The sequence below is a fragment of the Salmo salar genome, chromosome ssa11, assembly GCF_905237065.1.
Source record: "Salmo salar chromosome ssa11, Ssal_v3.1, whole genome shotgun sequence".
In the NCBI taxonomy this organism is placed as follows: domain Eukaryota; kingdom Metazoa; phylum Chordata; class Actinopteri; order Salmoniformes; family Salmonidae; genus Salmo; species Salmo salar.
The window spans coordinates 69632781-69647631 of record NC_059452.1 but is presented as its reverse complement, the minus strand read 5'-3'; the positions used below and the strand labels follow the sequence as shown (position 1 = coordinate 69647631).

The 14851-nt window shown below is 42.6% G+C and overlaps 1 protein-coding gene across 6 annotated transcripts in view; it reads right to left on the bottom strand.

Annotated features, from left to right (window-relative positions):
* Window positions 1–14851, bottom strand: part of LOC106562976 (disabled homolog 2-interacting protein) — a 256858-nt gene that overhangs the window by 85646 nt on the left and 156361 nt on the right. The window contains exon 1 of one of the 6 annotated variants that reach the window (XM_014128144.2): window positions 10872–11504. The exons of the other annotated variants lie outside the window; for them this stretch is intronic. The gene's annotated coding sequence lies outside the window, so the exon portion shown is untranslated. Of the gene's footprint in view, window positions 1–10871; window positions 11505–14851 lie in introns of those variants that run through there. 6 annotated transcript variants of the gene reach the window in all.

Genomic DNA, 14851 nt, shown 5'->3' with positions numbered 1-14851 from the left:
GTTATAGGCAGACAATCACATTTGACTCATACCATAGTAAACAATATAGCCCATCTATCCTATTTAAAAAGGACTGAAGACAGAAACAAATCATTTGGTTCCATTTCAACATATGTTTTAGTGAAACTAAAGTGCTGTGTATATATATATTTAATATATAAATTAAATCAAATAGCCTAGTACACACACCAAAACTTTTCATAAGTTCAAATCAAAAGGCTATTGCACAGAACATTTTGGAAAGTCAGGTGTATTGCAAATTCAGCACCGCTAGACAGCAACATAATAAACTAAAGCACTGATCATTGGGAATGAGATCAGAATGGCTGCTAAGGCTTGACCCATACATAAAAAATTAAATAGGTAGCCTACAAAATTAAAACAATCCTTAACTCAAATTCAAAGGCCTGGTTAACATGACATAAATAACGCAGCCTCATCCCGAGTCCCCGATGCCGACACATTCAGAAATCAGGAGATAGTTTAGTATTTACTTTAAAAGCTCTGATGAAGGGCAAGAGAACAAAAAACTATTTTCAATGAGAAAACAGAAATCTACTTTGGGTATAAAAAAAGACGACGTAGCCTACGATGAGATACTCATTTTAAGGAGGACAAAAACTACTTAGTCAACATTTGAACACCAGAACGGAAGCTTCGCTATTCTGCATCTGACCAATGAAGTATCTTAGTTTTGTTGTTTGAAGAGAACCTGGGCCTGTCATTCACTGCCCACCTCTTCCAATGCATTGTGGAAAGGTGTGCATCGAATTCTACTAGATAAAGAGATGAAATAAGTATAACATCCTGGCATTTAACCCATACTTGATTTTCTAAAATTCACATACTATAAAACGTTATATTTTTGCATACGCTATTCGTTGATTTCGGGAGCGCATCCCCATATCTTATTGATCAGCTGTTGTCAAAGCCAAAATTATTATGACATCCAAGCATTTAAAGTACACTCCATTTTCAAAATGTTGCATACTATTAAACACAATTTTTTTTCTCTGCATACTGAAATGGCCTACTATTTAGGGCACAAGTATGGGTGTTCGGGACACGGCCAGTATCTTTGCTATTCATAGAGGAACACACAGTGGTTCTAAATAGAGACAGCCTGTTGTCTATTACCATGAATAGCATTCATAGAATCCGAGGCACGATTGCACGCACACAAATATCGGTCTTCGGAATGTTAGCCTGAGCAGTGCTGTGTGTACACAGCGATGAGTCTGTGTAGATGGATGTGTTGTGTGTGTACATGGTTGTGTGTGTATGTATGTGTGTGTGTGTGGGTGTTTATGTGTGCTTTGGTGTGTGTACATGTGCGTGCATGCATGTGTGTGTGGTGTGTGTGTGTGTGTGTGTCGGTTTACACTAGAGGGAGGCAGGGGGCAGCTTGTTGGGGCAAACAGACACAACATTCGTCAGGAGGTAAGAGGAGAAGACGTCAGGGAGCTAAGCGTCTGTTGGGAGTCCCCTAGGAGCCCCACCTCTAAGAGGTTATCCCCCTGGTTCCTGCTAACAGCTAACCTGTTTCACAGACAGAACACCACCCTGCAGCACTGACACAGAGAGAGGGAGGGAGAGGGGGATGGAGGGAGGAGAGAGAGAGAGGGGGGAGGAGGAGAAGAGCTGTAGACAACAAATTCATTTCAGACAAACTTCCACGGGCCTCCACTACAGGCAGATAGAGGGACAGAGAGAGAGAAAGTGAGAGAGATAGGGAGGAAAGAGAGAGGGAGAGGAAGAGAGAGACAGAGCTAGATGGTTAGAAATAGTGTGTGTGTGTGTGTGTGTGTGTGTGTGTGTGTGTGTGTGTGTGTGTGTGTTTAACTATACTTGTGCGGACCAAATGTCCCCACAAGAATAGTAAACAAACAAAAATGTGACCAACTGGGGACATTTTGTTGATCCCCACAAGGTCAAATGCTATTTCTAGGTGGTTTAGGGTTAAGGTTAGAATTAGTGTTAGAATTAGTTTTATGGTTAGGGTTAGGAGCTAGGGTTAGTTTTGGGGTTGGGGTTAGGAGCTAGGGTTAGGTTTTCAGGTTAAGGTTAGGGTTAAGGTTATGGTAAGAGTTATGGGTTAGGGAAAATAGGATTTTGAATAGGACTGAATTATGTGTCCGCACAAGGTTAGTTCAAGTATTCAACACTCAGAAGGAAGGCAAGGAACATTTCATATCACTGAACATTACTGCAGAGGAGGACCGAGAGACGGGAAATTATAGGGAGATTCACCCTGCAATAAAGAGGAGATTGATCAGAAATAAACTGAAAGCATCTCCTCAGGCCACAGGGTCTCTCTTTCTCTCTATCTTTCTCTCTCTCCCCATCTCTGCCTCCCTTTCAAATCAATTCTATTTAAGTGAAATAGATAATAAATGAAAGTGAAATAAACAAACCCTTTTTTTACAGTAAACATTACACTCACTAAAGTTCCAAAAGAATAAAGACATTTCTCTCCCTCCATCCCTGCCTCCCTGCCTCCCTCCCTCCCTCCCTCCCTCCCTCCCTCCCTCCCTCCCTCTTTGGTGAGTTTGAGAATTATGCAACCCAACCCTTCTGCCTTGACAACTGCATTATCAGATCCCTCCTCCTCCCTCTGCCCCTCCATCACCCTCTCTATCCATCTCTCCATCCTCTCTCTGCAAAGCAGCTTACAGTAGAGCCCTACAGTCAAATAAAACACTTCAAACCCGTAACATCCATTCTAAAAAGGAGCAAGTATGTGTGTGCGTGTGCGTCTGTAGGGCTGATGGTACGTGCTTCATCCACATTCACTCATTCCTATTTTTTATTTTATTTTATTTAACCTTTATTTATCTAGGCAAATCAGTTAAGAACAAATTCGTATTTACAATGATGGCCTACCCTGGTCAAACCCTACTGACTCTTTGTGTTGTGACCTTTGGGTGTCAGAGAGCGAGAGAGAGACCACACATTCCAATTTACTATACTTAAAATCTTTAACATCATCCTCAGCTCTGGCATCTTCCCCAATATTTGGAACCAAGGACTGATCACCGCAATCCACAAAAGTGGAGACAGATTTGACCCCAATAACTACTGTGGGATATGCGTCAACAGCAACCTTGGGAAAATCCCCTGCATTATCATTACAGCGATGTACTGAGCAAATGTAAAATAGTTTTTTATCAAATTGCCGTACGACAGACCACGTATTCACCCTGCACACCCTAATTGACAAACAAACAAAGTAAAATAAAAGCAAAGTCTTCTCATGCTTTGTTGATTTAAAAAAATATTTTAACTCAATTTGGCATGAGGGTTTGCTATTCAAATTGATGTAAAGTGGTGTTGGGGGAAAAACATACAACATTATAAAATCCATGTACACAAAGAAAAAGTGTGTGGTTAAAATTGTCAAAAACACACATTTCTTCCCACAGGGCTGTGGGATGAGACATGGATGCAGCTTAAGCCCCACCCTCTTCAACATATATATCAACAAATTGGCGAGGGCACTAGAACAGTCTGCAGCACCCGGCCCCACCCAAGTAGAATCTGAAGTCAAATGTCTAATGTTTGCTGATGATCTGGTGCTTCTGTCACCAACCAAGGAGGGCCTACAGCATCACCTAGATCTTCTGCCCAGATTCTGTCAGACCTGGGCCTTGATAGTAAATCTCAGTAAAACCAAAAAATGGGGTTCCAAAAAAGGTCCAGTCACCAGGACCACAAATACAAATTCCATCTAGATACCGTTGCCCTAGAGCACACAAAAAATACTATACATACCTCGGCCTAAACATCAGTGCCACAGGTAACTTCCACAAAGCTGTGAACAATCTGAGAGACAAGGCAAGAAGGGCCTTCTATGTCATCAAAACGAACATTAAATTCGACATACCAATTAGGATCTGGCTAAAAATACTGGAATCAGTTATAAAACCCATTGCCCTTGGTTGTGAGGTCTGGGGTCCACTCACCAACCAAGAATTCACAAAATGTGACAAACACCAAATTGACACTCTGCATGCAGAATTCTGCAAAAATATGACGTAAAAATAGGTATGACCAAATTAGAGACACATACTTCCCTCAGATTACACAGATCCACAAAGAATTTGAAAACAAACCCAATTTTGATAAACTCCTATATCTATTTGGTGAAATACCACAGTGTGCCATCACAGCAGCAATATTTGTGACCTGTTGCCGTAAGAAAACAAACACCATTGTAAATACAACCAATATTTATGTGTATTTATTTTCACTTTTGTACTTTTACTATTTGCACATTGTTACAACACTGTATACAGACATAATATGACATTTGAAATGAGCGGCAGGTAGCATAGTGGTTACCGCATTGGGCCAGTAACCAAAAGGTTGCTAGATTGAATCCCCGAGCTGACAAGGTAGAAAACTGTCGTTCTGCCCCTGAACAAAGCAGCACTGTTCCTAGGCTGTCATTGTAAATAAGAATTTGTTCTTAACTGACTTGCCTAGTTAAATAAATGTCACGCCCTGACCAGGTGAACTCTTCTATTTTGGTCAGGGTGTGGCATTTCTATAGTTTATTTTCTATGTTTTTGGTATAGCCTTGCTTTGGGGCGTATTTCTATGTTGGGTTCTGTCGATTCCCAATCAGAGACAGCTGTCACTAGTTGCCTCTGATTGGGGAATCATATTTAAGTTCCTTTTCCCCCCACGATGTTTGTGGGTTGTTGTCTCTTTTTGTTGGAGCAGTAGCGATACGTTTATTCTCTGTTTTGACCGTGTTATTTCAGTCTGTAATAAATAACATGAGTTCGCTCCCAGCTGCGCCTTGGTCCACTTCTTCCTTCCTGCACGACGATCGTTACAATAACATTTTTTTTTGTAATTTTTAGTATTAATTTTTATTGTTGATTTCACTTTTGTTTATTATCTACTTCACTTGCTTTGGCAATGTTAACTTATGCCAATTTATGCCATGCCAATAAAGCCCTTAAATTGAAATGTAATTGAATTGAGAGGTTATTGACGACACAGCTGTGCTCCATCAAGAGCACATGATTTTCTCTCATATCAAGAAAGAGAGACAGCGAGAACATGCAAAATGTGTTATTAAATGAAAGACCCTGTCCTTCACACTACATCCTCCAACTTTGTTATTCAATGACCTTTAAAACTAACTTTGTGTTGAGATGAAGGTAAGAAAGAGAAAGATTTGCACTCTTTATCTGACTAAGGGAGAGCAAAGCCTTAGTAATGATTCATAATTAAACTGCAGCATTTAAAAATCAGATATTTAATCTCCCCAGGCGGTGATTGAACCTCACTTTCATCCGCTCCACATCCACATCTAAATCCTCCGCTATAGCACTTAGCCTGCTAGTCCCAGTTAATACTACAACCAGCCTGTCTGTTGGTGTCTCTCTGTTTGGGTCTGTCTGTCTCTTCATCTTTGTGTGTGTGTGTTTGGTCTGTCTGCCTGTCCACCCCTTCCCCTGGAGGTCCTTGCTCCTATCCCCAGTGCTGTGGACCTTTAACCCCCAGCAGAGTGCCCCCAGCCTGGTTAGAGGAGCCCTCTGACCTCCCTCCTCCCCTCCATCTCTCCCTCCATCTGGCCGAAGTACTGTGGATCTGCTCTGCTTCATCAGCTCTCAGTAAATCAATGGACATGACAGAGATGGGCTTTGACAGCCTAATTACAGAGAGTGGGAAGGATGGAGGGGGTACGGAGGGAGGGAGAGGGGAGAAGAGAGGGAGGGATCAGGGATAGAGTGAGGGAGGGACTACAGAGCATTAACTTGATGTTCTCTCTCTCTATTCCTCCATCGTTCTGCTTTTCTCCTGGCCACCCATTGTGTCAGATGACCTTTGGGTAATTATTATATCTGGCTGAGACTTCTATGGGAAGAGATTCCACTGTAAGGAGCATCATTTAGTTGCCTGGGATGGCTGATGCTGCATTAACTCAATATCTCCAACTTAGGAGAAAAGTGTCTCGTCTGAGTGGATTTGCGTAGTATCTGAGTCAGAAACAGTGAGTTGGTTCTGTTTCTGTCTGTCTGATTAACAGAAGCGTTCGGGTTCTAAGGTCCGTATCTAGACGTCAGTGGTTCCGTCAACGGATCCGATCACACACAACCTCCGTTCCGTTCCAGTGATTCCTGACAGGATCCCTCCGTCCTGTTGTCCTCTTATGGCAGGAAGGGCGGTTACCTCTCTCTCTCTCTCTCTCTCTCTCTCTCTCTCTCTCTCTCTCTCTCTCTCTCTCTCTCTCTCTCTCTCTCTCTCTCTCTCTCTCTCTCTCTCTCTCTCTCTCTCTCTCTCTCTCTCTCTCTCTCTCTCTCTCTCTCTCTCTCTCTCTCTCTCTCTCTCTCTCTCTCTCTCTCTCTCTGCATGGGAAACATATGTTTACATTGCTAAAGCAAGTGAAATAGATAATAAACCAAAGTGAAATAAACAATAAAAAAATGTACAGTAAACATTACACTCACAAAATAAAGACATTTCAAATGTCATATCATGTGCAAATAGTTAAAGTACAAAAGAGAAAATAAACAAACATAAATATGGGTTGTATTTACAATGGTGTTTGTTCTTCACTGGGTGTGGCAACAGGTCCCAAATCTTGCTGATGTTATTTATTTATTTCACCTTTATTTAACCAGGTACTGTAGGCCAGTTGAGAACAAGTTCTCATTTACAACTGCGACCTGGCCAAGATAAAGCAAAGCGGTGTGACACAAAAAACAACACAGAGTTAAACATGGAATAAACAAACATACAGTCAATAACATAATAGAAAAAAAGTCTATATACCGTGTGTGCATATGAGGTAAGTTAAGGGAGGTAAGGCAATAAATATGCCATAGTGGCGAAATAATTACAATTTAGCAATTAAACACTGGAGTGATAGATGTGCAGAAGATGAATGTCCAAGTAGAGATACTGGGGTGCAAAGGAGAAAAAAAAACAATAACAGTATGGGGATGAGGTAGTTGGATGGGCTATTTACAGATGGGCTATGTACAGGTGCAGTGATCTGTGAGCTGCTCTGACAGCTGGTGCTTAAAGTTAGTGAGGGAGATATGAGTCTCCAGCTTCAGTGATTTTTGCAATTCGTTCCAGTCATTGGCACCAGCGAACTGGAAGGAAAGGCGGCCAATGGAGGAATTGGCTTTGGGGGTGACCAGTGAGATATACCTGCTGGAGCACGTGCTACGGGTGGGTGCTGCTAAGGCGGTGCTTTACCTAGACTTATAGATGACCTGGAGCCAGTGGGTTTGGCGACGAATATGAAGCAAGGGCCAGCCAACGAGAGCATACAGGTCGCAGTGGTTGGTAGTATATGGGGCTTTGGAGACAAAATGGATGGCACTGTGATAGACTGCATCCAATTTGCTGAGTAGAGTGTTGGAGGCTATTTTGTAAATGACATCGCCGAAGTCAAGGATCGGTAGGATAATCAGTTTTACGAGGGTATGTTTGGCAGCATAAGTGAAGGATGCTTTGTTGCGAAATAGGAAGCCGATTGTAGATTTAATTTGGATTGGAGATGCTTAATGTGAGTCTGGAAGGAGAGTTTACAGTCTAACCAGACACCTAGGTATTTGTAGATGTCCACATATTCTAAGTCAGAACCGTCCAGAGTAGTGATGCTGGACGGGCGGGCAGTTGCTGGTAGCGATTGGTTGAAGAGCATGCATTTAGTTTTACTTGCATTTAGGAGCAGTTGGAGGCCACGGAAGGAGAGTTGTATGGCATTGAAGCTCATCTGGAGGTTAGTTAACACAGTGTCCAAAGAAGGGCCAGAAGTATACAGAATGGTATCGTCTGGGTAGAGGTGGATCAGAGAATCGCCAGCAGCAAGAGGGACATCGTTGATGTATACAGAGAAAAGAGTCGGCCCGAGAATTGAACCCTGTGGCACCCCCATAGAGACTGCCAGAGGTCCGGACAACAGGCCCTCCGATTATGGCGCACTGTCTCTCTGTCTCTGTTTCTCTCTATCACGCAACATATTCATTCACATCAAAGTGAATACCTCTTTCACTTCATATTAAAGATGTTTTATCATTAGTACCAACAGCCCTCTTCTGATCCCGTTCTCCTTGTTTCTCCCTCCCGATCTCTTCACATCTACCATTTCAAAATGATAGGCTATTAAGAATGCACATCAAAACGTACACGTCCTTTCATCTCTCTCATCTCCAATCCATTTTCTTTGCTTTCGTCTCTCCTTGACTCGCTCCCTCTAATCTCCATGTTCATGCCGTCTCGCCCTTGCATATTCTGCCACTGTATGTGTAAGGTTGTGAAAATGACTTACGGCTCTTTCTCTCACTCTCCCATTTTCTCACTTGGCTGTCGGTTAGCGAGATCTCACTGTCTCTCTACATTGGTAAACAAGCGCACACATGCACATGCAGTCACACTCATATACATGTACCTACAGTCTTATGAAACGCACGCACACACATGTGCACACATACACACACAAAGTATGCACCTGCCAGCAGTTAAGATGTACAGCAACTCCTTCTAGTTCTGATTAATGTGTGAGCTACTGACATACAGACTTCTGTAGGCTACAGTCAGTGTCCAGTGTAAACATATCTGTAACATATAAACGCAACATGTAAAGAGTTGGTCCCATGTTTCATGAGCTGAAATGAAAGATCCCAGAAAGTTTACATACGCACAGTGTATTTCTCTCAAATTTTGTGAGCATTTTAGCCTTTGTCAAGATAATCCATCCACCTGACAGGTGTGGCATATCAAGAAGCTGATTCGAACACAATGCCATAATGTAGATGTCTCAAGTTTTGAGGGAGCGTGCAATTGTCATGATGACTGCAGGAATGTCCATTAGAGCTGTTGCCAGATAATTCATTTATCTACCATCGTTTTAGAGAATTTGTCAGTATACCCAACCGGCCTCACAACCGCAGACCACGTGTAACCACGCCAGCCCAGGACCTCCACATCCGGCTTTTTCATCTGCAGGATTGTCTGAGGGGAGGGTGGGCGGGTGCTGAGGAGTATTTCTGTCTGTAATAAAGCCCTTTTGTGGGGATGAACTAATTCTGATTATCTGGGCCTGGCTCCCCAGTGGGTGGGCCTATGCCCTCCCAGGCCCACCCATGGCTGCGACCCTGCTCAGTAGTGAAATCCATTATTTGTTTACTTCAATTGACTTATTTCCTTATATGAACTATGACTTTTTGAAATTGTTGCATTTATGTTTTTGTCCAGTATGTTTGGAGATGAACAACACCGCATCAAACTATGCTGCCGCTTAATCTGAATGGCAGCCAATCCCGATGATGTAGTCGTAAGGGCATGACAGACACAGCAGGCAACAAACAAACAGCACTACCAGCCGAGCTCTCCTCTCCTCACCCCTCTGCTCTCCTTTCCTTTCCTTTCCGCTCCCCTCCTATCCTGTCCTCTCACGTTCAATTCAGAATTTCAGATATCTCTAAGCTAACGTTTACCCAGACAGTCTCTACACCAAAGAATGATTGTTCGTTGTTGCCTTTAGGATCCATTGTTTGATGGTTATTCTTTGTCTGTGTTGTCTCTTTTTTTATTACACTGAGGGATAATTGATGTTAGCGTTCTGCTGTGCGTCTCTGGTAATTATTTATCTTTGATGAAAAAAACAAATCAATCACAACTTTGTGTGTCCTTACAATGAACGCCTTATATTAACAGTGCATTGGTACAATATCAACAACAACACTATTATGCAAACAATTTATTTGGAATAGGACACAAAAAGAATCAAACTAAGTAGAATAGAGAATTGAACAAAATGAAAGTACAACAAATATACTGAATCAACATAAAACATGATTCTTCTGAGTAAGAATACTTCCTAAAGATTTATGTACATCACCATCTCTGAATTATACCAACCAATAACTCTAATATGGTATTTCTGAGAGATTAAAAAGACCTTGCTCTCTCTGAACAACAGACAAAAAGACTGGGTTTATTGCTCAATTAGTAACAGACAGACTGGGGACGGAGAGAGAGAGGGAACAGACAGATCGGCGGTTAGCTCAACCAGCAACGGTAGCATTTCCCGTCATCTCCTCCTCTCCTCTCCTGAACGAAAGAGACAGTGTCTCTGTAAATGAAATTAGCGGTCACTCTCCTCCCCAGCGGTATATGTACCGCTCTCTCTCTGTTCCCTTGCTAAGGGTCAAAGGGGCATCATGACAACGATAATGACTTCCAGAACGGCAACCGGTGGCCAGTCATCTGATTTCTGTTAGCGGGGCTCTCACACACACACACACACACACACACACACACACACACACACACACACACACACACACACACACACCATTTCTGTGGTATAGCACCACTGACACTGGTTCTCATTCAAACCCCAAGAGCTCAGGTCCTTATCAGACAGTGGGAAGGTGTTAGTTCGTGCGACTCATATACAGTGCAGTAGATTAGTATGTTATTCCATATCTATAAGTATGTGATTCCATAACAAGAGCTGACTGCCGATCATGTTGAATGCAATTGTGCACTACACTGTTTTTACAGTGACACCTAGTCCTATAACAGAGATGGGATATTTTAATTTCCTCAATTCCTCATTTAATTATGTTCCTAGATGTTTTATTTGTCAAATAATGTAATATCTTGTCATGCCAATAAAGCTCATTGAAATGAATTAATTTGAGAGAGAGGACAGCGCACCGCAAAATAACAGGACGGACGCTGGAATAAACCCCGGCATCTCAATAAAACCCCTTCTCCTTTACTGTCCCTAGTTTGTTTCCATACACACTCATACAATCACACCATTGAAAACCTGAACGCACACAACGCAGTGTGAGTGACATGTGATAAGCAGCAGAACACAGGGCACTCACCAGGCATGGTCAGAATTCCCCGGAACAATCGAACAACGCTGGCAGATAGACGGAGAGAGAGAGGAAGAGCCGGAGCTTGTGCCGGAGCAAATTAAAAGAGGGAGGACCGGAGGAGTGTAGAGCAGAGCTTTCTCAAAGCACAATTTTCCCTTCCCACTACAGAGTACTTGCTCCTTCTCTCTGTTTTCCTTGTGGCTCTCTTCCTCCTTCTCCCTTTCTCTCCCTCTCTTACTTGCTGCTGCTACTTTGAGGTGAGGGGCGGAGAATCAGTGCTACAATGCTCTCACTCGCTCTCCCTTCTCTCTCTCTCTGGTTTTCCTTTTTTTCTGTCCCTTCTCTCTCTCTATTGGTACAGAGGCTGTCCTATTTCCTGTGCCCTCTCTGAAGTGGGACACAGCCTCTCCTCTCTCAATCTCTGCATGTTTGTGACTTCGTGTAAGCGTGCCCGTACACAATTCTCAGAGCAGGGGATCTTGCAGCCTTTTCTCTCTCTCTTGCTCCCTTGCTCTCCCTCCCCGCGTGATTGACTGTAACACCCCCCTTCTCCTTCTCTCCGCATGCAGTGGGAGGGGTGTGTATGACTGTGTGTATGTGGTGCAGCCTGGATCTGCCCCACTGTGCCTCCATTGTGTGTGTGTGTGTGTGTGTGTGTGTGTGTGTGTGTGTGTGTGTGTGTGTGTGTGTGTGTGTGTGTGTGTGTGTGTGTGTACTCTTTGTCTGGTAAGCTCCATCTGAGGAAAGACACCTCCCAGGAAGCCACTGCTGCCACTCCCAATAGGCCTTTGGCCAGGACTATGACTGGAGATACAGTGCCATGCAAAAGTATTCATCCCCTTCGTGTTTTTCCTATTTTGTTGCATTACAACCTGTAATGTAAATTGAGTTTTATTTGGATTTCATGAAATGGACATACACAAGATATTCCAGGTTGGTGAAGTAAAATGAAAAAATAACTTGTTTCAAAAAATTCAAAAAAATAAAAAACTGAAAAGTGCTGTGTGCATACAGTATGTATTTACCCCCTTTGCTATGAAGCCCCTAAATCAGATCTGGTGCAACCAATTACCTTCAGAAGTCACATAATTAGTTAAATAAAGTCCACCTGTGTGCAATCTAAGTGTCACATGATCTCAGTATATATACACCAGTCTGAAAGGCCCCAGAGTATGCAACACCACTAAGCAAGGGGCACCATGAAGACCAAGGAGCTCTCCAAACAGGTCAGGGACAAAGTTATGGAGTACAGATCAGGGTTGGGTTATAAAGAAATATCAGAAACTTTGAACATCCCACGGAGCACCATTAAATCCATTATAAAAAAATAGAAAGAATATGGCACCACAACAAACCTGCCAAGAGATGGCCGCCCACTAAAACTCACGGACCAGGCAAGGAGGGCATTAATCAGAGAGGCAACAAAGAGACCAAAGATAACCCTGAAGGATCTGCAAATCTCCACAGCGGAGATTGGAGTATCTGTCCATAGGACCACTTTGAGCCGTACACTCCACAGAGCTGGGCTTTACAAAGAAATGGCCAGAAAAAAGCCATTGTTTAAAGAAAGAAATATGCAAACATGTTTGGCGTTCGCCAAAAGGCATGTGGGAGACTCGACCAAACATATGGAAGAAGGTACTCTGGTCAGATGAGACTAAAATTGAGCTTTTTGGCAATAAAGGAAAATGCTATGTCTGGCACAAACCCAACACCTCTCATCACCCGAGAACATCTGCAGGTACTGAGAAACTGGTCAGAATTGAAGGAATGATGGATGGCACTAAATAAAGGGAAATTCTTGAGGGAAACCTGTTTCAGTCTTCCAGAGATTTGAGACTGGGACTGAGGTTCACCTTCCAGCAGGACAATGACCCTAAGCATACTGCTAAAGCAATACACGAGTGGTTTAAGGGGAAACATTTAAATGTCTTGGAATGGCCTAGTCAAAGCCCAGACCTCAATCCAATTGAGAATCTGTGGTATGACTTAAAGATTGCTGTACACCAGCGAAACCCATCCAACTTGAAGGAGCTGGAGCAGTTTTGCCTTGAAGAATGGGCAAAAATCCCAGTGGCTAGATGTGCCAAGTTTATAGAGACGTACCCCCAAGAGACTTGCAGCTGCAATTGCTACAAAAGGTGGCTCTACAAAGTATTGACTTTTGGGGGGGTGAATAGTTATGCACGCTCAAGTTCAGTTTATTTGTCTTTTTTCTTGTTTGTTTCATAAAAACTATTTAGCATCTTCAAAGTGGTAGGCATTTTGTGTAAATAAAATGATACAAACCCCCAAAAAGCTATTTTAATTTCAGGTTGTACGGCAATAAAATAGGAAAAATGCCACGGGGGGTGAATACTTTCGCAAGCCACTGTAGCTGTAGGATGGGTGGAGGCCGAGAGTAAGGGCCAGTGTTGGAAATAGGGCTGGGGCTAACACTGGGGATAAGCTTATACAGTAGCCTACAAAAGGTGAAACCCATTGCTAAATACCTTCAATTAAACCCAAAATACTTTCACAATATATCCTCCATCAAATCACTTGTAAAATTCCACAGATGCTTTCTGCTTTCACCCATCTTACTGCTGCGAAATGTTCACTATACCTGCTGCCTCCCAGATGAAAGAGCAGCGTTGTCTGTAGTCTAAAAGCTATGAATGCCTTTGGCTGCTGTGCTGCAGCGGTGTAAAGCCAGACAGACAGCCAGACAGTGCACTGCTTTCTTAAAATGAGTGCAGCTGCTATTCACACCCAACAAAGCCATAAAACACTCTCCTCTTTATCTCCACTGTATCTCAGCCTTCTCTTCTCTCTCTCTCTCCCATAGTGATCTATCATAAACTCATCTAGTCTCTACAGTCTATTTACAGAGCAGTCGGTCTGTGTCAGGCAGGAGTCAGGCTCAAGGCTCTGGCTCCATAGGATTAAAAAAGGCCACATCCAAATGGATAGCCCCTTGGATGAGTGAGGAAACAAATCAATTAAAGAGAAATTGCAGAAGGTTAGAGCAGAAGAAGAGAAAGTCAAAGTTGCAGGTCTATTATGATATCCTGAGACAGCAATTTGATATATACAACAAGGCAATTCAAAATTCCGGACGGACACATTTTTCTAACTTGATCAGTAATATTCTGAATAATTCAAGAGTGCTCTTTTCGACCATTGATGGCCTGATAAATCTTACCCCGGCATATTTCTGAGATAATATTTATTATTATAATTTTTTTTATTTCACCTTTATTTAACCAGGTAGTCCAGTTGAGAATAGGTTCTCATTTACAACTGCGACCTGGCCAAGATAAAGCAAAGCAGCGCGACAAAGATAACAAACATTAGGCTGGGTATTAGTCAAGCAAACTATTGTTAATCTCTCTCTGTTCACAGGCACTTTTCCCACTGCACTAAAAACTGCTATGGTGAAACCCCTTCTGAAAAAAAAGTTATTTAGATTCTTCAGCTCTTAGCAATTTTTGGCCAATTTCCAACCTTCCATTCTTAAATAAAATTCTGGAGAAATTGGTTACGCACGTTAAGGATAGGGGGAGCTACAGCGAATTTTGAAAAAAATACGTGCCCATTTTAAACGGCCTCCTACTCAAACTCAGAAGCTAGGATATGCATATAATTAGTAGATTTGGATAGAAAACACTCTAAAGTTTCTAAAACTGTTTGAATGGTGTCTGTGAGTATAACAGAACTCATATGGCAGTCAAAACCCCGAGACAGATCCTAACAGGAAGTGGAAATCTGATTTGTGGGATCACCTTCAACACTTTGCCTATGAAACACACCGTGAGTTAGGATTCATTGAGCACTTCCTAAGGCTTCCACTAGATGTCAACAGTCTTTACAAAGTGGTTTGAGTCTTCTATGGTAGAAACTGACCGAAAGAGAGGCTTGGAAAGTTGGTCATAGGGGGAGGGCCATTACTACTATGACGCGGGCGCCCATGGGTACCCTCCCCTTCCGAAACGTTTAGTAAGACA